The sequence below is a fragment of the Panthera onca genome, chromosome B3 (genome assembly GCF_046562875.1).
Source record: "Panthera onca isolate mPanOnc1 chromosome B3, mPanOnc1 haplotype 2, whole genome shotgun sequence".
NCBI classification, from domain to species: Eukaryota; Metazoa; Chordata; class Mammalia; order Carnivora; family Felidae; genus Panthera; species Panthera onca.
The window spans coordinates 22,609,506-22,637,317 of NC_138344.1; the positions used below are offsets into that span (position 1 = coordinate 22,609,506).

Consider the following 27,812-nt stretch of genomic DNA (forward strand, 5'->3'; position numbering starts at 1 on the left):
CTATGCAGACTGGACAGGAATTTTCTTTTGAGGGATTAATGCCTTATTCTTGCTTTTGAACACTTTGCTGGGATCCAGCTTTGTTCACAAAGGAGTTGGTCCCTTCTGCAAGCAGGTTTGTGCTGTAGGTGATGGATTGATACATGTTGAACCATTTTTTTTTTGTCTTGTGGGCTAATTCCATAGCTGATGAAGTCCTACTGCCACTGCGGCAGACCCATGTGCATGATGAGCAGGAGATAGTAAGTGGTAAAGGTATCTGTAAGAAAATGCCAGTATAACACTCTGTCCAGGAACCAGATTTCAGTGTCACACTAACACTGCTTTCCCTCTTTGTAGACAAGGAAAACTTCCTATTCCCGTTGCAAGGATCCAGCTCAAATATCACACTTGGAGAATCAAAGTGAGTCTTCTCTGGCTGGTTCTCACTGGCTTCAAGACCGTCATCCTCCAGGTTTACCAGGGTTGGTGGATTAGGGAGTGAATACACAGAAAACTGGTTGAATTGAGTCAGTTTTGAGATTCTGTTAATTGCCATGATGCCCAGTAGAATGATATGCTCATCCAGTTTCACATTCCATGTCCTGTGGAAGCCAGTGGTCATCAGGTAAAAGTTCTTCACATCCTCAGGTAACACACAGTTATTTTTTATTCCCATGAAGAAATCTTATGACATTCAGCAGGTTTTTTTTTCTATGACAGTCACCCTCTGTCCCACCTGGGGAAGATTGTAGTATGCAGGTGATTCCCAGGGTCAGCTTCTCCAGGTGTGCTTGCTACAGCCTGGGGGCACTGAATCCTCCACATTCTATGCATGGTGGGGGACACCAGAGACTGGGCCATCAAGTTCACTGCATTTCCAGAGTAGTAGTGCTCCATGCAAAAAGCCAGGAAGGCAGAGATTGGGTGCCTGGGATGCTCTGGGAATAGTAGTTCCCCAAAGCCTTCCCAAGGACTGGCCACCAATGGAGACCACTTCACAGAGGAAGGGGCGGGGTGGGGAACAACTCCTCCATCCAGACCTTCCCAGCCCACCTCTAGAATATATTTTTACAAGAGACTCTATTTATTTTAAAATATTTTTATTTGAATATAGTTAACACACAGTGTTCCATTAATTTCAGGTGAACAACAAACTGATTTGGTAAGTTTATACATCATACTATTACGCTATATTCACCATCTGTCTATGCTACCATATGTCCCAAAACATCTCTATTACATTATCATTATGCTGTGTCTTCTATTCCCATGACTTATTCATTCCATAACTGGAAGCCTGTATCTCCCACTTTCCTTCATCCATTTTGCTCATTCCCACATCCCCTCTCCTCTGGCAGCCATCAGTTTGTTCTCTTTATTTTTAGGTCTGATTCTGCTTTTTGTTTGTTTGTTCATTCATTTGTTCTGTTATTTAGATTCCATATATAAGCAAAAGTATATAGTATTTGTCTTTATCTATTTGATTTATTTTACTTAGCATAATTCCCTCTAGGTCCATCCATGGTTTCATAAGTGGCAAAATCCATTCCTTTTTAATGACTGTGTAATATTCCACCATATTATCTATCTGTCTATCTATCTATCTATCTCACATTGTCTTTATCCATTCATCTATCAATGGACACATGGATTGCTTCTGTATCTTGACTATTGTAAATAGTGCTGTGATAAACATAGGCTTGTGTATGTCTTTTGATTTAATGTTTCTGTTTTATTTGGGTAAATAGTGGAATTATTGGATCATATGGTATTCCCATTATTAACATTTTGATGGATCTTTATATTCTTTTCCACAGTGGCTGCATAAATTTGGATTCCCACTAACAGTATATGAGAATTCCTTTTCCCCACATCCTTGCCATACTTATTTTTATCTTTTTTATTTTAGTTATTCTGACAGGTGTAAGGTGATATATCATTGTAATTTTGATTTACATTTCCTTGATGACTAGTGATGTCAAGAACTTTTTCATTTGTCTGTTGGTCATCTGTACATCTCTGGAAAAATGGCTGTTTAGGTTAGTGTTTTTCATAGTTTTTTTCATAGTTTTTTTTAAATTTTTTTTATCATCATGATAAGTGTACTCTTTAATCCCCATCACCTATTTAAGCCATTCTCCCACTTTCCCCCCACCCCCTATGGGTAACCATCAATTTGTTCTCTATAGGTAAGAGACTATTTCTTGGTTTGTCTGTCATTTTTTTTACCTTTTGCTTGTTTGTTTTGTTTCTTAAATTTCACATATGAGTGAGATTATATGGTATTTGTCTTTCTTTGACTTATTTCACTTAACATTATAATCTCTATCTATGTTGTTGCAAATGGTAAGATTTCATTCTTTTTTTATGGCATGGAAAGATGCTGTTGGTGAGAACGCAAACTGGTGCAGCTACTGGGGAAAACATTATGGATGTCCCTCAAAAAGTTAAAAATAAATCTACCCTATGATCCAGCAATCACACTACTGGGTATTTACCAAAACAAACAAACAAACCCCAAAAATAAAGCAACAAACAAACAAACAAACAAACAAACAAAAAACACTAATTCAAAGGGATACATGCACCCTTATGATCTTCTACCCATTTTTAGTGGAATTATTTCTTTTTTTGGATATTGAGTTGTATAAGTTATTTATATATTTTTCACATTAACCCCTTATATTTTGTGTATTAAACCCTAATTAGGTTTTTAATCCATTTGAGTTTTATTTTTATGTATGATGTCTGAAAGTGGTCCAGTCTTATTCTTTTGCATGTAGCTGCCCACAATTTCCCAACATCATTTACTAAAGAAATTGTCTTTTATCCATTGTATTCTTGCCTTCTTTGTAACAGATTACATGACCATATAATCATGGGCTTATATATGACATCTCTACTTAGTTCCATTGATCTATGTCTCTATTTTTCTGCCAGTACCATATTGCTTTGATTAGCACAGCATTGTAGTGTATCTTCAGTATGTAATACTTCCAGCTTGGTTCCTATTTCTCAAGATTGCTTTGCCTATTCATGTTTTGTGTGTGTGTGTGTGTGTGTGTGTCTGTGGGTGTGTGTGTGTGTGGTTCCATACAAATTTAGCATTATTTGTTCTAGATGTGTGAAAAATACTGTTGATATTTTGATAGGTATTGCATTGAATTTGTAGATTGCTTTGGAGAGTATGGACATTCTAACAATATTAATTCTCCTGATCCATGAGCATGAAATATCCTTCCACTTAAATAAATGTAGATATATCATCTTCAATTTATTTCATTAATGTTTTATAATTCCCAGAGAAAATATTTCACCTCCATAGTTAAGGAGGCATTTTATTCTATTTTGGTGAAATCGTAAATTGAATTGTTTTCTTAATTGATCTTTCTGTTATTTTGTTATTCATGTATAGAAATTCTACCAATTTCTGAGTATTAGATTTATATCCTGCAACATTACTGAATTAATTTATTACTTCTAATAGTTCTTTGGTGGAGCCTTTGAAGTTTTCTATGCATGGTGTCATGTCATCTGCAAATAGTGACAGTTTAACATCATTTTTACCAATATGGATGTTCCTTATTTCATTTTATTTCCTAATTGCTGTGGTTAGGACTTCCAATACCATGTTGAGTAAAATTGGCAAGAGGGGAATCCTTGTCTTGTTGTCTTATAGAAAAAGCTCTCATGCTGAATGTTGAATTTTGTCAAATGCTTTTTTGCATTTATTTAGATATGACTTTTATTCTTTTTAAAAATTTATTTATTTAAATTCAAGTTAGTTAACATACAGTGTAGTATTGGTTTCAGGAGTAGAACACAGTGATACATCTCTTACATATAACAACCAGTGCTTATCTCAACAATCCTTAAATTTGTATGGAACCACAAAAGACCCTGAATACCCAAAGTAATATTGAAGAAGAAACCAAAGCAGAAGACATCACAATCCCAAACTCTAGCCTCTACTACAAAGCTGTAACCATCAAGACAGCATGGTATTGGCACAAAAACAGACACATAGACCAATGGAATAAAATAGAGACTCCAGAATTGGACCCACATATGTATGGCCAACTAATCTTTGACAAAGCAGGAAAGAATATCCAGTGGAAAAAAGGCAGTCTCTTTAACAAATGGTGCTGGGAGAACTGGACAGCAACATGCTGTGAATCTTTTATGATGTCCCCCTTCACACCCTTATTTCCTTCATTGTTCTGTCCGCCCATGTCAAACTTTTCCTTTCCCTCTTCAGCCCCCCATCTCCCTAAATCACATGGAATTTAGCCCCCCTCCTCTCAGGCTTTCAAGGGATAAAGAGGACTTCCAAAAACAACAAATTGAGGTTAAAAAGGAAGGAAAAAGCTATTTGGAAACAAAACTGGATGTTTCTTCGCTCAGATGGGTTATGGAGACATTCGGAGAGCTGCTAGAATTTCAACAGTCACTTGCCTAAAATTTACTCCAGAGCCTGCATCAGATTACATGCCAGGGCAAAAGAAAATCTTAAATTTCCTGAATATTAGTAAAAAAAAATATATCCCTGATTGCATTGGGAAACCTCAACTTGTTTCATTTATGTAAAAAAAACACAATTTGGATAACAATATAGAGAGTAAGTTACATGTGTTTGTGGTGGAGGAGTTAAGATGGTGGAGTAGTAGGAGGACTGGGGCTTGTCTCCTCCCTTGAACACAGCTAGATCAACCTCAAACTATTTTTGAACACCTTGGAAATTGATCTGAGAATAAACAAAATAATATGCTTAATTTGAGAGAGAACACAGCAAGTATGTGGTGTGGAGAGATGAATTAGGGAGAGAAAAGTGGTAGTGTTGCTGAGGAGTGGGAGCTCTTTTCACGAAGAGGAGACAGAGAGGGGGAGATTGAGCAGTGAATCAGGTTTGTGCAAGAAAAGCACTCCCCCCAAAAGTAGTAAGAGAGAAGGAGAGAGAGAAAGAAAGAGTGAAAACACTTTACCTATGAAATTGGTAGAATAGTAGAACAGACCAACAAAACTAAGAGATGGTTCTTCCAAACAAGTAATAAAATTGATAAATCCCCTATCCAGAATTCTCAAAAACAAAAAAGAAAGGACCCAAATTAAAAAAAAGTCACAAATGAAAGAGGAGGGATCACAACTAACAACATAGAAATTAAAAAAAAAAAAAATATATATATATATATATATATATATACATATCATAAGAGAGTATTACAAAAATTATATGCCAACAAACTGGGCACCCTGGAAGGAAAGGATAAATTACTAAAAACATACAGACTACCAAAACTGAAACAGGAACAAATGAAAAAATTGAACAGACCCATAACTAGCAAAGAAATCAAATCAGTAACAAAAATCTCCCAACAAACCAAAGTCCAGAGCCAGACAACTTCCCAGGAGAATTCTAACAGACATTTAAAGAAGTTAATAACCTTTATTTTTATCTATCACCTCTCTATTTATCTTTCTAATCTATCATCTATCTATCTATCATCTATCTGTATAAATTCAAGTTAGTTAACATACATAGTGTAGTATTGGTTTCAGTAGAATTTAGTGATTCATCACAGACATGTAAAACCCAATGTTCATCCCAACAAGTGCCCTTCTTAATACCCATCACATTTTAGCCCATCCCACACTCATCTCCCCTCCAGCAACCCTCAGTTTGTTCTCCATATTTAAGAGTCTCATGGTTTACCTCCGTCTCTGTTTTTCTTATTTTTTCTCCATTCTCCTGTGTTCATCTGTTGAGCTTCTTAAATTCCACATATGAGTGAAATCATATATTTGTCTTTCTCTGACTTATTTTGCTTAACATTATACACTCTACTTCTATCCATGTTGTTGCAAATGGCAATATTACATTCTTTTTGATTGCTGAGTAATATTCATATATATATGTTATATATTTATTGAATAATATTGAACAATATATGTTATTCATATATATATATATATATATATATATATATATATATATATCACATCTTCTTTATCTGTTCATCAGTCAATGGACATCATTTGGGCTTTTTCCATAATTTGGCTATTGCTGATAGTACTACTATAAACATTGGGGTGCATGTGCCCCATCAAATCAGTATTTTTGTATCCTTTAGGTGAATACCTACTACTGCAATTGCTGGATCCTATGGTATTTCTACTTTTAAGTTTTTGAGGAACCTCCATATTGTTTTCCAGAGTGACTGCACCAGCTTACACTTCCACCAACACTGCAAAAGTGTTTACCTTCCTCCACATCCTCACCAACTTCTGTTGTTTCCTGAATTGTTAATTTTGTTCATTCTGACAGGGGTGAACTAGTGTCTCATCGTGGTTTTGATTTCTATTTCCCTGATGATAAGTGATATTGAGCATCGTTTTTTGTGTCTGTTGCTCACCTGTATGTCTTCCCTTGCCTCTGGAGACGTGCTTAGTAAGAAGTTGCTGAAGCCTAGCTCATTGAGGTAGCTGCCTGTTTTCTCTTCTAGGATTTTTATGGTCTCACACTTAGGTCTTTCATCCATTTTGAATTTAGTTTTTGTGTATGGTGTGATAAAGTGGTACACTTTTATTCTTCTGCATGTGGATATCTGGTTTTCTCAGCGCCATTTGTTGAAGAGACTGTCTTTCCATTGAATATGGAGCATACAGGCTGGAAGCCTGCTTCAGATTCTGTGTCTCCTCCTCTCTCTGCACTTCCCCCACTCATGATCTGTCTCTCTCACTCAAAAATAACATTAAAAATTAAAAACAAATATTCACAAATAAATCAATGTATACACCACATTAATTAAAGAATAAGAACCATATTATTCTCTCAATAGATTCAGAAAAAGCATTTGACAAAACACAGCATAACTTCTTGTAAAAAAACCTCAACAAAATAGGGATAGAAATAACATATCTCAACATCATAAAGTCCATATATGAAAGATCCACAGCTAATATCATCCTTAACAACAAAAACAGATACATAGATCATTGGAAGAGAATAGGGAATCCAGAAATGGACCCACAAATGTATGGCCAACTAATCTTCGACATATCAAGGAAGATAATCAAATGAAAAAAGACAGTCTCAGGGCACCTGGGTGGCTCGGTCTGTTAAGTGTCCAACTTCAGCTCAGGTCATGATCTCATGGTTCATGAGTTTGAGTCCCACATTGGGCTCTGCTCTGACAGCTCAGAGCCTGGAGCTTGCTTTGGATTCTGTGTCTCCCTCTCTCTCTGCCCCTCCCATGCTCACAAACTGTTTCTCTCTCAAAAATAAATAAATGTTTAGGGGTGCCTGGGTGGCTCAGTCAGTTCAGCATCTGACTTCGGCTCAGGTCATGAACTTGCAATTTGTGAGTTCAAGCACCGCATCGGGCTCTGTGCCAATATCTCGGAGTCTGGAGTCTGCTACAGATTCTGTGTCTCCCTCTCTCTCTGTTCTTCCCCCATTCACACTCTGTCTCTCTCTCTCTCTCTCAAAAATAAATGAAGATTAAAAAAATACTTAAAAATAAATAAATAAATAAATAAATATTTAAAAATAATCAAAAAAAGAAAAAAAGAAAAAGAAAAAAGTCTCTTCAGCAAATGGTGCTGGGAAAACTGGACAGTGACATGCAAAGGAATGAAACTGGACGACTTTCTCACACCATACACAAAAATAAATTCAAAAGTAATGAAAGACCTAAATGTGAGATAGGAAACCACAAAAATCCTACCGAAAAACACAGGCAGCAATCTCTTTGACCTCAGCCATAGCATTTTCTTACTAAACATTTCTCTGGAGGCAAGGGAAACAAAAGCAAAAATGAACTATTGAGACTTCATCAGGATAAGAAACCCCCACACAGTGAAGGAAACAGTCAACAAAACTAAAAGGCAGCCGATGGAATGGGAGAAGACATTTGCAAATGACATATCTGATAAAGGGTTACTTTCCAAAATCTATATCGAGTTTAGCAACCTCAACCCCCAAAAAACAAAAAATCCAGTTAAGGAATGGGCAGAATTCATGATTAGACACTTTTCTAAAGAAGACATCCAGGCGACCAAGAGACACATGAAAATATGTCAACACACTTATCATCAAGTAAATATCAAAACCATGATGAGATACCACCTCAAACCCGTTAGAATGGCTAAAATTAGCAACACAAGAAACACTAAGTTTTGGTGAAGATGCAGAGAAAGGGCAATCCTCTTGCACTACTGAGGGGAATGCAAACTGGTGCAGCCACTGTGGAAAACAGTATGGAGTTTCCTCAAAAAATAAAAAAATAGAACTATTGTTGGATCGAGTAATTGCACTAGTAGGTATTTACCCAAAGGATACAAAAATACATATTCAAAGGGGCACATACACACCAAAGCATGCATTTATAGCAGCATTATCAATAATAGCCAAGGTATGGAGACAGACCAAATGTCCATAGACTGATTAATGAATAAAGATGTGATATATGTATTTTAATGGAATATTACTCTGCCATCAAAAAGAATGAAATCTTGGCATTTGCAACAACATGGATGGAGCAAGCATGTACAATGCTAAGCAAAGTAAGTCAGTCAGAGACAAATACCATATGATTTGGCTCATATCTAGAGTTTAAGAAATTAACAGATGAGCATATAGAGGGAGGGCAAGAAGAGAGGGAAACAAACCATGAGAGAGTCTATTTTTTTAATGTTATATTTATTTTCAAGAGAAAGTGGAGCTGGGGAGGGACAGAGGATTGCAGAGGATCTAAAGCAAGCTCTGTGTTGACAGCAGCGAGCCCTATGTGGGGCTTGAACTCACAAATCATGTGATCATGACCTAAGTTGAAGTTGGATGATCAAGTTACTGAGCCACCCAGGTGCCCCAAACCATGAGAGATTCTTAAAGATAGAGGACAAACTGAGGATTGATGGAGGGAGGTAAATGGGAGATGGGATAGAAAGGTGATGGGTATAAAGGAGGCCACTTGCTATGATGAGTACTGTTTTAAGTAAGTGATGAATCACTGATTTCTACTCCTGAAATCAATATTGCACTGTATGTTAGCTAACTTGTATTTAAATAAAAAATTGAAAGAAAAATAATGTGGGTATAAACCAGTGAGTTCTATATTACTGTTTTACTGACTCATGGCTAAAATTTTAGAATGCCATAAATCTCTGTTTGGGTCTGTGTGTTTATGTATACATGCATGTATGTTCTGTTTATGTGATATTTTTCTATTTCTGGATAGTGTTATCAAATTAATTTATAAAACACCTTAAAGACATTCAGTATGGATCCTTTTCAGTATGATTTAGACACAAATGAGTGATAATATAAATTAAGCATTACTAGACTGAAACCAATACTAGACTGTATGTTAACAAACTTGAATTTAAATAAATAAATAAATATAATAATAAAATAAATTTTGTAAAGAACAAAAAAGAAAAATAATAATTCTTTAAACTCTTGGAAGTAGGGAAACTATTCTAAATATTTGTTTTGTTTGTAAGTTAACATGACCTGGAGTAATCTTTGGAAAATAAAGATAGTTTCAAAACTATCGATAAATTCCCAATAGGCATGTTTTCAGAGTTGTCAGTATTCAACATAATGAAGAAACAATTTATTCTACCTAGATTTACTAGTGAAACAAGTTTATGTTATCTCTAGTAGAGGTTTATAATTATAAAGTGTCAATCCAATCAAAAAGCAAAAAGTATAATAAAACATAGTTTATTGATTCATGTCAATTATGACAATAAGAATGGGGAGGGAAATACTCTGTTCCCATTGGGATTTCTCTTTGGAAATTGCTTAATTTGTCAACAAGAAAAAATATATAAAGGTTTGCTTTATTTAATGTCCCATGAGTTTTTTTTTAATCAATTCATGCATAATTGTTCAGAACAAGCTAATTAAATAGATGTAAGTGGAGTAGAATTTTATAAATAAACTTTTTAACAGTAATTATGTTTTATATGTCTACTTAAAAATAGGTTAAAATATTTATGATAACTTGATACTTAAAGCTATGCTAAGTTAAACGATGGATATTCATTGAATATCTAGATCGTTTAAATGTTGAAACATGATGAACATAAATTTATCTACTTTTGGAATCTTGTTCTTATATGGTAAAAATAAGGAAAGTATATTTATCTCTGTTAGTAAACATGAGAAATTGTACTGCGAACAAGTCATATGACACTAGAAAATTATTAAATAATGTATTTATAAATTTGCTAGAGAAATTTGATACTTTTTATAAGAAAAGGAAAGAAAGACATGTCTTTGTTAAGGGGAAAAGAAGTAATTTTGTCCTAGAGTAGAATGACTGTATTTTTTTTTCAAAATGAGAAAGATAAAAAGAGTAGGACAAAAAGTAAGTAGATATTTAAATGTATTGTAAAAGAAATCTTGGGGAAAAAATGCTATCTTAGTAGTCAGAGCTACTAAGACTGAATTTACTTAAAATTTAAAAAAAAAATGAGCTTTTATGTCAAAAGCACATTGGAGTAAAACTAGAATTTGGGTTTCTCTGTAAAAAAACAATAGTTTTCATAGATTATTAGTCTGCTCTTAATAAGAAATTATTTTAAAAGTTTTTTTTTCTTTACTTTTTTTATTAACCTGCCTGGAAAACAAAGATTTTGTGTTTTAGAGTAATTTTCTGTGCTTTATGTTATTTTTATCAACCCTATGATCACTTAAGAAAATCAAGTTTTCTCAATTGTAAAAGATATGTTATGTTCACTATTATATAACCTTCTGTATTTGCCTTTGAAATATTTTATGAACAGATAATCAAAATTTTAGTTAATAAAGTGTTCAGAATCTTTAATATCTTTGTCAAGCTGTGCCAAATCAAATTCTAAATGGAATATTTTTTACCTTAACCTAACTTTGAAATCTCCCATAACACTCCTGAAAAATCTCAAATTGGTCTCTCACTTTGTCAAAGAGAGATATTAAAATAATTTGGTTTATTTTATATGTTAAATTATGTAGGAAACATTGTTAAATAAGAAGTAATGATAAAAGTAATGATAAAACTTTTTAGGTTACAAGTATATGGATACATGTTACTAATGTGAGTATTCCAGAAGTTGTAAAACACTCATAGAAATGTGTCAATACCTCCATTGTCTTGTTACGTTAAAATATTGGACACCACATAAATAACTAATTTTTCTTATCAAATGAATTTCTATCATTCTTTAACCTTGGCCGCTTTAAGTCTCATCATTCACAGACAGTTATTTTACTCTAATTCTTCTCTTCAAGCATTTACAATTAGCTATAGTGAGGATACTCTATGATGGCATCACTTAAAAAAACTTCATGATCATGAATCTAGACTAAGACTTTATAGAACTAATGAAGAAGTTGATGTATTTATGAAACTGCTAACTCAAGATCATGCAGAACAAAAGTTAACTGAATGGAACTGAGTAAATTGATGAAGATGATTATAAATTTTTACAATTCTTTGAAACATTGTTGGTGTTTTAATGTTTCATTCTTATATCTAAGGAAATATTTTTTTTCTTTTCTATAAAGCTCTCTATAACATAGAAATTTAGTAAAGTATCCCTTAGTGAACAAAGAAAATAAATATATTTTTTCATTACTTGCTCCCTCCAGAATTCAGAAACTCTCAGTGAATATTTTTATTTTCAAGGCAAGATAGACATTTGAATAAGTTCAATAAGAATTTGTTCTTGTATCAGGATACAATTGGAAGTATTGATTATAGTACCAAGGCTTTGATTGGAATGCTATATTTGAGAATGGTACATGGAATCAGGTGACTAGAAAGCTTTAAGGAACTAAGGTTGACTTTATGGAGACAACACTTAAAAGGCTCACCTTGGGAAAACTACTGGTATCTTGTTTACAGGGTTTCTGATGGCCTTACAAGGTAAGGGAAGGTCAGTTTATGAGAGGCTCAGGAACCTGAAGATATTTTGTGGACTTCAAGAAGGGAGGAATTCACCCAAACTATAGGTATTGCCATAAAAATCTGATGTGAAATTATTGGCTTGGCTTTCTAGTTTCAAAGTCTTTGAAAAGTTTAATCTGAGATTCTTAAAAGTTCCAGCAAAGCAAACTTAAGAGATCTATGTGATCAATTACTATTCTTGCTGCTTACTTATGTAAGTAATCAGTCAACTTTAATGAGACATTTTGCAAACAAATTAGTTCTCTCTCTCTCTCTCTCTCTCTCTCTCTCCAAACACATTAGTTGTACTTGATTACCTTTGATATAAATGGCAGTAACAGAGGAAGGGCCAAGTTGGCAGAACAGCATGGAAGTTGTGTTTTTTTGTTTTTTTTGTGTGTCTTTCACCCCTGAATTTCAGCCAGATCAACACTAAACCATCTTGCACACCTAGAAAACTGATTTCAGGATTAACACAATAATCCTCACAACCTGAACCACAGAGCTCAGCAGGTACACAGCATGGGGAGGTGAATGGGGGGAGAGAGAAGCTTCAGAGGGCAGGGAGCTGCTTTTGCTTGTGGAGAGAGGATGGAGATGGGGGGAGAGTATGGAAAAGCCACACCTTCCCCCCAAAAGCAGCTGGAGAGAAAGAGGAAGAGTGGAAGCAGATGCAAGGGACTGAAAAAAAAAGGGAGAAAGGAGAAAGGAGAGGGTTTAAATTCCATTAAGACTCTATAAACAGGGGAAGTGCAAAGTCTAAAACTTCTCAGCTTGATACCTAGTGGTGCTCTGGTGGGAAAGGTGAATCCCCAGGAGCAGAAAGTGAGGTCTGAAGGGTCCACGGGCCACATGGGAAGAGGCAGTTCCCCTGCTGGAAGGACATTTTGTAGAGGCTGTGCAGCCACCCCACAGGCAAAGGTCACAGTGGACCTCGGAGAACAACCACGTTTACTATTGTTGGAAAAAGACATTAAGGGTGAAGCCTGACACCAGATGTGTACTGTGATTTACCATAATCCTGAAATGCTGCTGAATGTACATGATTGCAGGAACATTTTTGGGGGTGGGCTAGCACCTAGCCACAGTCTCTGGGCATTGGCAGCAACACAGTCTCATGAAAGTTTCTGAGGGTGGGCCAGCACCCAGCCATTGCTCAGCGAGACCTTCCCGCAGAGTGTCAGAACAGGTCAAAACCACAGTCCTCTAGAAGTGAGGGGTTGGGAAATACAGCCTCATCTGAGATAAAACTCAGGAGGGAGGTGCCGCCTGGCAACCTGACAGCATGGTCACTAACAGTGTAGAAGCAGGGAGTGGACAGAAGCCAGAGACAAAGGAGGGGTACTTGATTGTTGGTTGGGGAGAGCACAGAGTTCTGATACTAGAGACTGGGTAGCTGGGTGACACCATTTTCACTGCTCCCGTGCATGCACATACACACCTACACATGCCACAACAATCCACCCCACTAAGCTAAACAGCACCATGTAGTGAAGAACTGAGCTATTACACTAAGCCCTGCCCAACTGGGCCAACCATGCTCTTGAGGAAAATCACAATTCTCTCTGCCTTCTTAGTTTATAAACTATAAAGTGCTTCATAGTTTGACTTGTAGGGGAAAACAGATGTAATTTCAGTCATATTTCATTCTGTTTGCTGGTCCATCTATTCAACTTTTTTTTCTTTTTCTTAACTTATTCTTGAATACATATAGAGAAAAAATATTTTTATTTTCCATTTTTATTAAAAAGATTTATCTTTAAATTCTTTCTACTATATTGTTTATTTTTTGTAAATTTTTAAAATTCTATTTTACTTTCATCACTTCATTTTATTCTATTTTGTTGTATTCATTTTTTTTTCAAATTTTCAAACATCTTCCTTTTTTCTTTTCTTATATTTCCCTTTTTTCTCTAATCTATCCAACTTCTTTCAACAACCAGACCAAAATACACCTGGGATATAGTATTCTTTATTTGACTTTTTTGTGTTGTTTTTAATTTTTATTTACTTTGTTAATTTCTTTTCTTCCTTCAAAATGACAAAAGTAAGGAATTTGCCCCAAGAGAAAGAACAGAAAGAAATGAGAGCCAGGGACTTAATCATCACAGATGTCTGAAACATAACTTAAAGTCAACAAGATGTCTGAAACAGAATTTAGAATCACAATAATAAAAGCACTAACTTGGGTCGAAAATAGATTATAATCCCCTTCTGCAGAGATGAAAGAAGTAAAACCTAGTCAGCATGCAATAAAAAAATGCTATAACCGAGCTGCAATCTCAAATGGATGCCACGGCAGCAAGGATTTTTGAAGCAGGGCAGTGAACAGTGAAATATAGGACAAACTTATGGAGAAAAATGATGAAGAAAAAAAAAGAGATTAAGGTAAAAGGGCATGATATAAAAATTAGAGAACTCAGTGACCCATTGAAAAGAAAAAAAAAAAAAGAAAAAGAAAAAAAAAACACATCAGAATCATAAAGGTTCCAGAAGATAAAGAGAGAGAAAAAGGGGTAGGAGGTTTAGGTGAGCAAATAATAGAGGAAATTTTTCCTAACCTGGGAAAGACAAAGACATCAAAATCCAGGAAGCACAGAGAACTCCCATTATATTCAACAAACCAGACCATCAACAAGGCATATCATAGTCAAATTCACAAAATACTCAGGCAAGGAAAGAATCATGAAAGCAGCAAGGGGAAAAGTCTGTAATCTATAAGGGAAGAGAGATCAGGTTTGGAGGAGAAACCTATCCAAAGAAACTTGGCAAGACAGAAAGGGGTGGCAGGATATATTCAATGTGCTGAGTCAGAAAAATAGGCAGCCAAGAGTCTGTCATATTCAGCAAGTCTGTCATTCAAAATAGAAGGAGAGATAAAATGTTTCCCTGAAAAACAAAAATTAAAGGAGTTTGTGACACTAAACCAGCCCTGCAAGAAATTTTAAGGGGTACTCTCTGAGGGGAGAAAAGATGAAAACAAAACAAAAAGGCCAAAAGCAACAAAGATCAGAAAGGACCAGAGAACACCTCCAGAAACTCCAACTCCACAGGCAACATAATGACAATAAATTCCTATCTTTGGGTACTCATTCTAAATGTCAATGGGCTAAATGCTCCAATCAAAAGACATAGGGTAACAGAATGGATAAGAAAACAAGATCCATCTATATGCTGTTTAAAATAGAACCATTTTAGACCTACAGACACCTTCAGATTGAAAGTAAGGGGATGGAGAACCATCTATCATAATAACGGTTGCCAAAAGAAAGCTGGAGTAGCTATACTTATATCAGACAATCCAGATTTTAAACTAAAGACTGTACCAAGAGATGAAGAAGGACATTATATCATAACCAAGGGGTCTATCCACGAAGAAGATCTAACAATTGTAAACATTTATGCTCCAAACGTGAGAGAACCCAAATATATAAATGGTTTAATCACAAATATAAAGAAACTCATTGATAATAATATCATAGTAGTAGGGGACTTCAACACCCCACTTACAACAATGGACTGATCATCTAAACAGAATATCAACAAGGAAACAGTGGCTTTTAATGACACACTGGGCTGAATGGACTTAACAGATATAGTGAGAACATATCATCCTAAAGCAGCAGAATATACATTCTTCTCCAGTGCACTTGGAACATTCTCTAGAATAGACCACATACTGGGACACAAATCAGCCCCCAACAAGTACAAAAAGATTGAGATCATACCTTGCATACTTCAGGCCAGAATGATATGAAACTTGAAACCATCCACAGGAAAAAAACTTAGAAAGATAACAAATACTTGGAGTTAAGAACATCCTGCTAAAGAGAGAATGGGCTAACCAAGAAGTTAAAGAGGAAATTAAAAAGTACATGGAAGCTAATGAAAATGATAACACCACAGCCCATAACTTCTGGAATGCAGCAAACTCGGTCATAAGAGGGAAGCATATAGCAATCCAGGCCTTCCTAAAAAAGGAAGAAAGGTTTCAGATACACAACTTAACCTTACACCTTAAAGAGCTGGAAAAGAAGAGCAAATAAAACCCCAAACCAGCAGAAGACAGGAAATAATAAAGTTTAGAGCAGAAATCAATGCTATCAAACCAAATCAAACTAAACAAACAAACAAAACAGTAATACAGATCAAAGAAACCAGGAGCTGGTTCTTTGAAAGAATTAACAAAATTGATAAACCCCTAGCCAGTTTGATCAAAAACAAAAAGGAAATATCCAAATGAATAAAATCAAGAATGAAAGAAGAGATCACAACCAACACAACAGAAATACAAACAATAATAAGAGAATTTATGGACAATTATATGCCGATAAAATGGACAATCTGGAAGAAATAGACAAATTCCTAGAAACATATAAACTGCCAGTAATGAAACAGGAAACAATAGAAAGTTTGAACACACTTATAACCATTAAAGAAATCAAATTAGTAATCAAAAATCTTCCAAAAAACAAGAGTCAGGGTCATATGGCTTTCCAGGGAATTCTACCAAACATTTAAGGAAGAGTTAACACCTATTATCTTGAAGCTGTACCAAAAAATATAAATGGAAGGAAGACTTCCAAACTCTTTCTATGAAGCTAGCATTACCTTGATTCCAAAACAAGACAAAGATCCCACTAAAAAGGAGAACTACAGAACAATTTCCCCAATGAACATGGTTGCAAAAATCCTCAACAAGATACTAGCCAACCGGATCCAACAATACATTAAAAGAATTATTTACTATAACCAAGTGGGATTTATACTTGGGATGCAGGGCTGGTTCAACATCCACAAAACAATCAGTGTGGTACATCACATCAATAAAAGAAAGGACAAGAAGCACAGGATCCTCTCCATAGATGCAGAGAAAGCATTTGACAAAATACAGCAAGCTTTCTTGATAAAAACCCTCAAGAAAGTAGGGATGGAGGGATCATACTTCAAGATCATAAAAGCCATATATGAAAGACCCACCGCTAATATCATCCTCAATGGGGAAAAACTGACAGCTTCCCCCCTAAGGTCAGGAACATGACAGGATGTCCACTGTCACCACTGTTATTCAACATAGTGTTGGAAGTCTTAGCATCAGCAATCAGACAAAATAAAGGAGTAAAAGCATCCAAATTGACCAGGAGGAAGTCAAACTTTCACTCTTTACAGATGACATGATACTCTATATGGAAAACCCAGAGGAGTACACCAAAAAACTGCTAGAACTGATCCATGAATTCAGCAAAGTCGCAGGATATAAAATCAATGCACAGAAATAAGTTGCATTTCTATACACCAATAATGAAGTAGCAGAAAGAGAAATCAAGGAATTGGTCCCATTTGCAATTCCACCAAAAACCATAAAATGCCAAGAACAAATCTAACCAAAGAGGTGAAATATCCATACATGAAAAACTATAGAAAGCTTATGAAATAAATTGAAGAAGACACTAAAAAATGGAAAAAGATTCCATGCTTCTGAACTGGAAAAAACAAATATTATTAAAATGTCAATACTACCCAAAGCAATCTACATATTCAATGTAATCCCTATCAAAATGACATTAGCATTCTTCACATAGCTAGAACAAACAATCCTAAAATTTGTACGGAACCAGAAAAGACCCTGAATAGCCAAAGCAATCTTGAAAAAAACAAAACAAAACAAAACAAAACCAAAACAAAACAAAAAAACAAAGCTGGAGTCATCACAATCACAGACTTCAAGTTGTATTACAAAGCTGTAATAATCACGACAGTATGGTACTGGCACAAAAACAGACACACAGATTAATGGAATGGACTAGAGAACCCAGGAATGGACCACAAAGGTGTGGGCAATTAATTTTGAGAAAGCAGGAAAGAATATCCAATAAAAAATGACAGTCTCTTCAGCAAATTGTGATGGAAAAACTGGACAGCGGCATGCAGAAAAATAAACCTGGACCCTTTTTACACCATACACAAAAATAAACTCAAAATGGATGAAAGACCTAAATGTAACAGAGGAAGCCATCAAAATCCTCAAGGAGAAAGCAGGCAAAAACCACGTTGACCTTGGCTGAAGCAACTTCTTACTCAACACATCTCCAGAAGCAAGGGAAACAAAAGCAAAAATGAACCATTGGGACCTCAAAAAAATAAAAATCTCATGCACAGTGAAGGAAGCAATCAGCAAAACTAAAATGCAACCAACAGAATGGGAGAAGATGTCTGCAAATGACATGTCAGATAAAGTGTTAGTATCCAAAATATATAAAGAACTTATCAAACTCAACAATCAAAGAGCAAATAATCCATTGAAGAAATGGGCAGACGACATGAATAGACACTTCAAAGAAGACATCTACATGGCCGACCGACACATGAAAAAATGCTCATCACTCATCAGGGAAATACAAATCAAAACCACAATGAGATACCACCTCACACCTGTCAGAATGGCTAGCATTAATAACTCAGGCATCAACAGATGTTGGCAACGTTGCAGAGAAAGAGGATCTTTTTTGTGCTGCTTGTGGGAATACAAACTGGTACAGCCACCCTTGAAAACAGTATGGATATCCCTTAAAAAATTAAAAAATAGAACCACCCAATGACCCAGAAATTGCACTACAAGGTATTTATCCAAAGGATACAGATGTGCTGTTTTGAAGGGGCACATGTCTCCCAATGTTTATAGCAGCACTATCAATAATAGCCAAAGTATAGAAAGAGCCCAAATGTTCATTTATGGATGATTGGATAAAGAAAATTGGTATACGTATATGATGGAGTATTACTTGGCAATCAAAAAGAATGAAATCTTGCCATTTGCAACTACATGGATGGAACTGGAGGGTATTATGCTAAATGAAATTAGTCAGAGAAAGACTAATATCATATGACTTCACTCATGAGGACTTTAAGATACAAAACAGGTGAACATAAGGGAAGGGAAGCAAAAATAATATAAAAACAAGGAAGGGATAAAACATAAGGGACTCTTAAATATAGACAACAAAAAAGGTTGCTGGAAGGATTGTGGGAGGGGAAATGGGGTAAATGGGTGAGGGCATTAAGAAATCTACCCCTGAGACTTAGCATCTGGGAGGTCATAAGTTAACAGCTCTGCTTGGAAAGCGGGAAGGCTGGAGGACAAAGGGAGGGAGAGTTGCTGAGCCCCAGGATGACAGAGCTCAGTTTGACGGGGAACAAAGGCGCTCGCCAGCGCCATCTCCCTCGCCCATCCCCCAGCCAAAATCCCAAAGGGAACCAGTTCCTGCCAGGGAACTTGCTTGCTCCTCGCAAACACCCAATGCTGTACTTCTGTGGAGCCACCCCTCCAGCAGCAGGTCTGACTCCCTCCCGCTGCCACAGGGCCCCTCCTGAAGTGGATCACCTAAGGAGAAGCGAGCTAAGCCTGCCCCTCCTGCCCCCCAGTGTACCTTGCCTACCCACCCCAGCTAATATGCCAGATCCCCAGCACCACAAGCCTAGCAGTGTGCAAGTAGCCCAGACGGGACACGCCACCCCACAGTGAATCCCGCCCCTAGGAGAGGGGAAGAGAAGGCACACACCAGTCTGACTGTGGCCCCAGCGGTGGGCTGTGGACAGACATCAGGTCTGACTGTGGCCCCGCCCACCAACTCCAGTTATACACCACAGCACAGGGGAAGTGCCATGCAGGTCCGAACCACTCCAGGGACTATCCAAAATGACCAAACAGAAGAATTCCCCTCAGAAGAATCTCCAGGAAATAACAACAGCTAATGACCTGATCAAAAAGGATTTAAATAATATAACAGAAAGTGAATTTAGAATAATAGTCATAAAATTAATCGCTGGGCTTGAAAACACTATAGAGGACAGCAGAGAATCTCTTGCTACAAGATCAAGGGACTAAGGAACAGTCAGGAGGAGCTGAAAAATGCTTTAAACAAGATGCAAATTGAAATGGAAATGACCACGGCTCGGATTGAAGAGGCAGAGGAGAGAATAGGTGAACTAGAAGATAAAATTATGAAAAAAGAGGAAGATGAGAAAAAGAGAGATAAAAAAATCCAGGAGTATGAGGGGAAAATTAGAGAACTAAGTGATACACTAAAAAGAAATAATATACGCATAACTGATATCCCAGAGGAGGAAGAGAGAGGGAAAGGTGCTGAAGGTATACTTGAAGAAATAATAGCTGAGAACTTCCCTGATCTGGGGAAGGAAAAAGGCATGGAAATCCAAGAGGCACAGAGAACTCCCTTCAGATGTAACTTGAATCGATCTTCTGCACGACATATCATAGTGAAACTGGCAAAATACAAGGATAAAGAGAAAATTCTGAAAGCAGCAAGGGATAAACGTGCCCTCACATATAAAGGGAGACCTATAAGACTCGTGACTGATCTCTCTTTTGAAACTTGGCAGGCCAGAAAGGATTGGCAGGAGATCTTCAATGTGTTGAACAGAAAAAAAAATATGCAGCCAAGAATCCTTTATCCAGCAAGTCTGTCATTTAGAATAGAAGGAGAGATAAAGGTCTTCCCAAACAAACAAAAACTGAAGGAAATTGTCACCACTAAACCAGCCCTACAAGAGATCCTAAGGGCGATCCTGTGAGACAAAGTACCAGAGACATCGCTACAAGCATAAAACATACAGATATCACAATGACTCTAAACCCATATCTTTCTATAATAACACTGGATGTAAATGATTAAATGCGCCCACCAAAAGACATAGGGTATCAGAATGGATAAAAAAACAAGACCCATCTATTTGCTGCCTACAAGAGACTCATTTTAGACCTGAGGACACCTTTAGATTGAGAGTGAGGGGATGGAGAACTATTTATCATGCTACTGGAGGCCAAAAGAAAGCTGGAGTAGCCATACTTATATCAGACAAACTAGACTTTAAATTAAAGGCTGTAACAAGAGATGAAGATGGCATTATATAATAATTACAGGGCCTATCCATCAGGAAGAGCTAACAGTTATAATTGTCTATGTGCCGAATATGGGAGCCCCCAAATATATAAAGCAATTACTCATAAACATAAGCAACCTTATTGATAAGAATGTGGTAATTGCAGGGACTTTAACACTCCATTTACAGAAATGGATAGATATCTAGACACATGGTCAATAAAGAAACAAGGGCCCTGAATGATACATTGGATCAGATGGACTTGACAGATATATTTAGAACTCTGCATCCCAAAGCAACAGAATATACTTTCTTCTCGAGTGCACATGGAACATTCTCCAAGATTGATCACATACTGGGTCACAAAACAGCCCTTCATAAGTATACAAGAATTGAGATCATACCATGCATACTTTCAGACCACAATGCTGTGGAGCTTGACATCAACTACAGGAAAAAGTCTGGAAAACCTCCAAAAGCATGGAGGTTAAAGAACACCCTACCAAAGAATGAGTGGGTCAACCAGGCAATTAGAGAAGAAATTAAAAAAACATATGGAAACAAATGAAAATGAAAATACAGCAATCCAAACGCTTTGGGACGCAGCGAAGGCAGTCCTGAGAGGAAAATATATTGCAATCCAGGCCTATCTCAAGAAACAAGAAAACTCCCAAATACAAAATCTAACAGCATACCTAAAGGAAATAGAAGCAGAACATCAAAGGCAGCCTAAACCCAGCAGAAGAAGAGAAATAATAAAGATCAGAGCAGAAATAAACAATATAGAATCTAAAAACACTGTAGAGCAGATCAACGAAACCAAGAGTTGGTTTTTTGAAAACATAAACAAAATTGACAAACCTCTAGCCAGGCTTCTCAAAAAGAAAAGGGAGATGACCCAAATAGATAAAATCATGAATGAAAATGGAATTATTACAACCAATTCCTCAGAGATACAGACAATTATCAGGGAATACTATGAAAAATTATATGCCATCAAATTGGACAACCAGGAAGAAATGGACAAATTCCTAAACACCCACACTCTTCCAAAACTCAATCAGGAGGAAATAGAAAGCTTGAACAGACCCATAACCAGCGAAGAAATTGAATCGGTTATCAAAAATCTCCCAACAAATAAGAGTCCAGGACCAGATGGCTTCCCAGGGGAGTTCTACCAGACGTTTAAAGCAGAAATAATACCTATCCTTCTCAAGCTATTCCAAGAAATAGAAAGGGAAGGAAAACTTCCAGACTCATTCTATGAAGCCAGTATTACTTTGATTCCTAAACCAGACAGAGACCCAGTAAAAAAAGAGAACTACAGGCCAATATCTCTGATGAATATGGATGCAAAAATTCTCAATAAGATACTAGCAATTCGAATTCAACAGCATATAAAAAGAATTATTTACCATGATCAAGTGGGATTCATTCCTGGGATGCAGGGCTGGTTCAACATTCGCAAATCGATCAACGTGATACATCACAGGAATAAAAGAAAAGATAAGAACCATATGATCCTGTCAATCGATGCAGAAAAGGTCTTTGACAAAATTCAGCACACTTTCTTAATAAAAACCCTTGAGAAAGTCGGGATAGAAGGAACATACTTCAACATCATAAAAGCCATTTATGAAAAGCCCACAGCTAACATCATCCTCAATGGGGAAAAACTGAGAGCTTTTCCCCTGAGATCAGGAACAGGACAGGGATGCCCACTCTCACCGCTGTTATTTAACATAGTGTTGGAAGTACTAGCATCAGCAATCAGACAACAAAAGGAAATCAAAGGCCACAAAATAGGCAAAGATGAAGTCAAGCTTTCACTTTTTGCAGATGACATGATATTATACATGGAAAACCAGATAGACTCCACCAAAAGTCTGCTAGAACTGATATATGAATTTAGCAAAGTTGCAAGATACAAAATCAATGTATACGAATCAGTTGCATTCTTATACACCAATAATGAAGCAACAGAAAGACAAATAAAGAAACTGATCCCATTCATAATTGCACCAAGAAGCATAAAATACCTAGGAATAAACCTAACCAAAGATGTAAAAGAACTGTATGCTGAAAACTATAGAAAGCTTATGAAGGTAATTGAAGAAGATATAAAGAAATGGAAAGACATTCCCTGCTCATGGATTGGAAGAATAAATATTGTTAAATGTCAATCCTACCCAAAGCTATCTACACATTCAATGCAATCCCAATCAAAATTGCACCAGCATTCTTCTCGAAACTAGAACAAGCAATCCTAAAATTCATATGGAACCACAAAAGGCCCCGAAAAGCCAAAGTAATTTTGAAGAAGAAGACCAAAGCAGGAGGCATCACAATCCCAGACTTTAGCCTCTACTACAAAGCTGTCATCATCAACACAGCATGGTATTGGCATAAAAACAGACACATAGACCAATGGAATAGAATAGAAACCCCAGAACTAGACCCACAAACGTATGGCCAACTCATCTTTGACAAAGCAGGAAAGAACATCCAATGGAAAAAAGACAGTCTCTTTAACAAATGGTGCTGGGAGAACTGGACAGCAACATGCAGAAGGTTGAAACTAGACCACTTTCTCACACCATTCACAAAAATAAACTCAAAATGGATAAAGAACCTGAATGTGAGACAGGAAACCATCCAAAGCCTAGAGGAGAAAGCAGGAAAAGACCTCTCTGACCTCAGCTGTAGCAATCTCTTACTCGACACATCCCCAAAGGCAAGGGAATTAAAAGCAAAAATGAATTACTGGGACCTTATGAAGATAAAAAGCTTCTGCACAGCAAAGGAAACAACCAACAAAACTAACAGGCAACCAACGGAATGGGAAAAGATATTTGCAAATGACACATCAGACAAAGGGCTAGTATCCAAAATCTATAAAGAGCTCACCAAAGTCCACACTTGAAAAACAAATAACCCAGTGAAGAAATGGGCAGAAAACATGAATAGACACTTCTCTAAAGAAGACATCCGGATGGCCAACAGGCACATGAAAAGATACTCAACGTCGCTCCTCATCAGGGAAATACAAATCAAAACCACACTCAGATATCACCTCACGCCAGTCAGAGTGGCTAAAATGAACCAATCAGGAGACTATAGATGCTGGAGAGGATGTGGAGAAACGGGAACCCTCTTGCACTGTTGATGGGAATGCAAATTGGTGCAGCCACTCTGGAAAACAGTGTGGAGGTTCCTCAGAAAATTAAAAATAGACCTACCCTATGACCCAGCAATAACACTGCTAGGAATTTACCCAAAGGATACAGGAGTACTGAGACATAGGGGCACTTGTACCCCAATGTTTATAGCAGCACTTTCAACAATAGCCAAATTATGGAAAGAGCCTAAATGTCCATCAACTGACGAATGGATAAAGAAATTGTGGTTTATATACACAATTGAGTACTACATGGCAATGAGAAAGAATGAAATATGGCCTTTTGTAGCAACGTGGATGGAACTGGAGAGTGTGATGCTAAGTGAAATAAGCCATACAGAGAAAGACAGATACCATATGGTTTCACTCTTATGTGGATCCTGAGAAACTTAACAGAAACCCATGGGGGAGGGGAAGGGGAAAAAAAAAAAAGAGGTTAGAGTGGGATAGAGCCAAAGCATAAGAGACTCTTAAAAACTGAGAACAAACTGAGGGTTGATGGGGGTGGCAGGGAGGGGAAGGTGGGTGATGGGTATTGAGGAGGGCACATTTTGGGATAAGCACTGGGTGTTGTATGGAAACCAATTTGACAATAAATTTCATATATTGAAAAAAAAAAGTAATCTACCCCTGAAATAATTGTTGCACTATATGCTAAATTGAATGTAAATTTAAAAATTAATTAATTAATTGAAAAAATGGGTGTGACTATAGAGGAAAAAATTACATTTCAGTGGAAAACTATAGCACACTTTTGTTGGTATTAATTTCTAGTGTTTTTTTTTTTCATTTTATTTAAGGTTTTGTTACCTACTTGTAACTGGACAAAATCCTGAATTATTCTTGTTTCTTCCAGTATTGGTTACAATTCCCCAAACCAATGTTTCCCGTTTTCTCCCTTCTGACTTGGAATCATTGAGAACTAAAACAGACCTTTTTCCTGAAGCCTTGCAAGTTAAATGGGTGACTTGTTACGAACTTTGGAGAAATCACCACAGCACATCACATATGGGCAACTTTCATACCTGCTGCTGTGTGGGCCACTTGTAAAGTTCACCCGGCTTCCAACTACTAATCTTTGTTTTTTCTTCTATTTTCATAGAAATAGCACCAGTTAAAAAACTGATGGCCAGCATCATAGCTAGCATGTACTTTTTACACTCTAGTCTCAAAAGATGATCCAGCTTGTCCTTAAAAAACAAAAGATGAACAAATAAGAAAAGGACTTACACCATACAAAGGAAAAATAATGTTTTTTCTTCCCTTGAACAAAGGTAGGATGACAAAGATTCAAACTATATACAGGACTCTGAAATTCTTTGCAGGCTCATTTATCCACTTTCTTCTAAAATCTAGTTTTAACAAGAACACTGCTAAATCATGTTAACCCAAATCCCTCACTTCTTAAATCTGATAGGGTTTCTGATTCTCTACCATCTCTCTGGGTGATGTCTGATAATGCTAGCCTTTTTTCAGCGAGGAATCCTATTAGGTTGGTTTAACCAGAATTCCCCTTACCCCAATGTTTCCTCTTAGTAATTTTCCATTCACTAACTCCCATCCTGCTACTTGGCTATAAAATCCCACTTGCCATGCCATATTTGAAGTTGAGACAAATCTCTCTCTCTCCTACTGTAGAATCCCATTGCAGTGGTCCCTATACCTGTTGCAAAGATTCTAAGTAAAGTATGCCGTATCATCTCTAATACATGTCATTGAACATTTTTTTTCCTTCACATGACCCAAGTGGGTATCTTTTTAATGGTCCAGTTTTCCAGTGCCCCTAATGACCATTTGGCCGGGCCATTGGCCACTGCCCATGAGTTTGTAAAACTCCAAACATAAGGGTGCTTACAATGGCTCAATTCTTTCATCACTGTAAAGAAAATAGTGTGCAATTCATCCTTTGGCTGATTTTTTTCTTACTTTCTTCAATCAGACTTTTTCTGTCAGTGAGTCATTTTGTGGTGGCCTTTCATACAGGATACTGTCCCTCCATATTGGAACTGTTATCCACAAACTAAATATCTATTTTATGGTCAATAAGGAGCAGCTTATAGGGCACCACAATCTGGCTGCTGTTTAGGTGGCTTCAAACTTAGCCCTAGGGGAACAAAGTCTACCTGTCTGGGAATATGATAGGTACCTTTCTGAATTATCCTTTTAGCATATTAGTGCATAAACCATTTCCATTTTATTATGGAATTCTTCTGAATATTGTCTTCATTATTATAATGTTTCTTTGCTATCACCTAAGACATAAGTATTTCAGGTTTAAAGATTATTTTATGTCCTTCATTGAAATCTTTTCCCACATGATGCCAATTCTACAAACTAAGCAGTTTATAAATGATTAAACAGGTATGACCAAAGGAATTTTTTAGATGATTATCCACCAGTTGTCACTTTTTCTCTATGTTTTGATTTTGTTCATGTCTGAGTGTCCTGAGTTCCTTCTGGAATTCTGCCATATGGAGTAGTCTATTAACTTTGTGTTAATTCAATTGGAATTTTTGACAATCACTTTATTTTTGACAATCAATTTATTAATTTCCCAGAAATCTTGGTTTTATAGAATCTAGCAGCCTATACATTTGGTATAGACACCTTCTTATTGGTATTGTGGGGTGGGACAGGGGCAAAATGATGAGAACCAAAAATAATTGAATTTAAAAGTTCAGGAATGAAGCTAACTTGGGAGCATCTTTATCAGTCCTCAATGCCTTATAGATCTATAATGAGCAAACACCATTTTTCATAGATAGTATTGTTAAACGTCTGATATAAAGGAATGTATTAATTATTACAGCCCCTAAGGAGGCTGAAAACTGTCATTAGGTCAAACTAAAGTCTACTAATGTTTCCTTCACTCCAAGGACCCTGAGAAATGTAGCAAGATAAGGAAATCAGCACAGGGCATAATTTAGTATAGTTTCCCAGTCCAGCATACCCTTGTTCTCTGTTAGAAAAATATTTTCCACCATAAGAATAAAATTCTGAATGTAAAACTTTTTCTGATCTAAAGGAGAAAACCCAGGTACTGTGCAACCATCCTCCTGCCACAAATAAATGGACTGGGGTGGACACCTGACCCAATTGTAGTTAATCATAAACCTCAACTGAAAATTGAGGGTTGAGACCCAGACACTTATCAGCTCTGGGTATCTTGATCTGAAAGTCGTATAGAGTTGAGGCTGGGTAATACCATAGAAGCCAAAGTCATAAGTAAGCTGGAGTGATAGAAAATAAATTATAAGGCAACAGAGGAAGTCAATTTCTCAAAATTATTAGCATATATTCTAAAAAAGAAGGTGAATGAGACACAGGTAATTCTAAAGGATGCTTTTAGATGGAAATAGCTTGTCATTCCATGAAGATTGGAGCATCCTGTTTACTGTCCATGGGTCATATATTTCCATATATTTCCCTCTTGTCTTGAGGTAGCCTGAGTCACTCATTCTTTCACAACAGCTGATGTTAGTTAGGAATAAAGTATTCCCCAGGAGTAATAATTGCACAAGAAAACAGATGTCTGCAAACAAAATTTTGACTACATTTTGAATCACTGATTAGTAGAGATAGATAGGCTGCCTATCCTGAAGTTACACACTAGTAATCTGTGAGGTAAAATATGTTTAATCTCATACCAGTAATTCTTCATTCTTAGACCATATTCCCACTGAGGTTAAGCCTTTGCAGCAGCAAAGTGCAATAACCACAAAGTGACCTCATGGCTTTAAATAAAGTGCAGTGGCAAAAAGAAAGTTCTAGTCATTGCTTAATATTCGGGAAGCAGAAAAGAAAACAAACATTAAAAT

General features: G+C 36.5%; 1 pseudogene; it reads right to left on the reverse strand.

The window, feature by feature from the left end:
- LOC132669607 (tubulin polyglutamylase complex subunit 2-like) lies at nt 1-25,593 on the reverse strand (annotated as a pseudogene).
- Nucleotides 25,594-27,812: the final 2,219 nt, after the last annotated feature.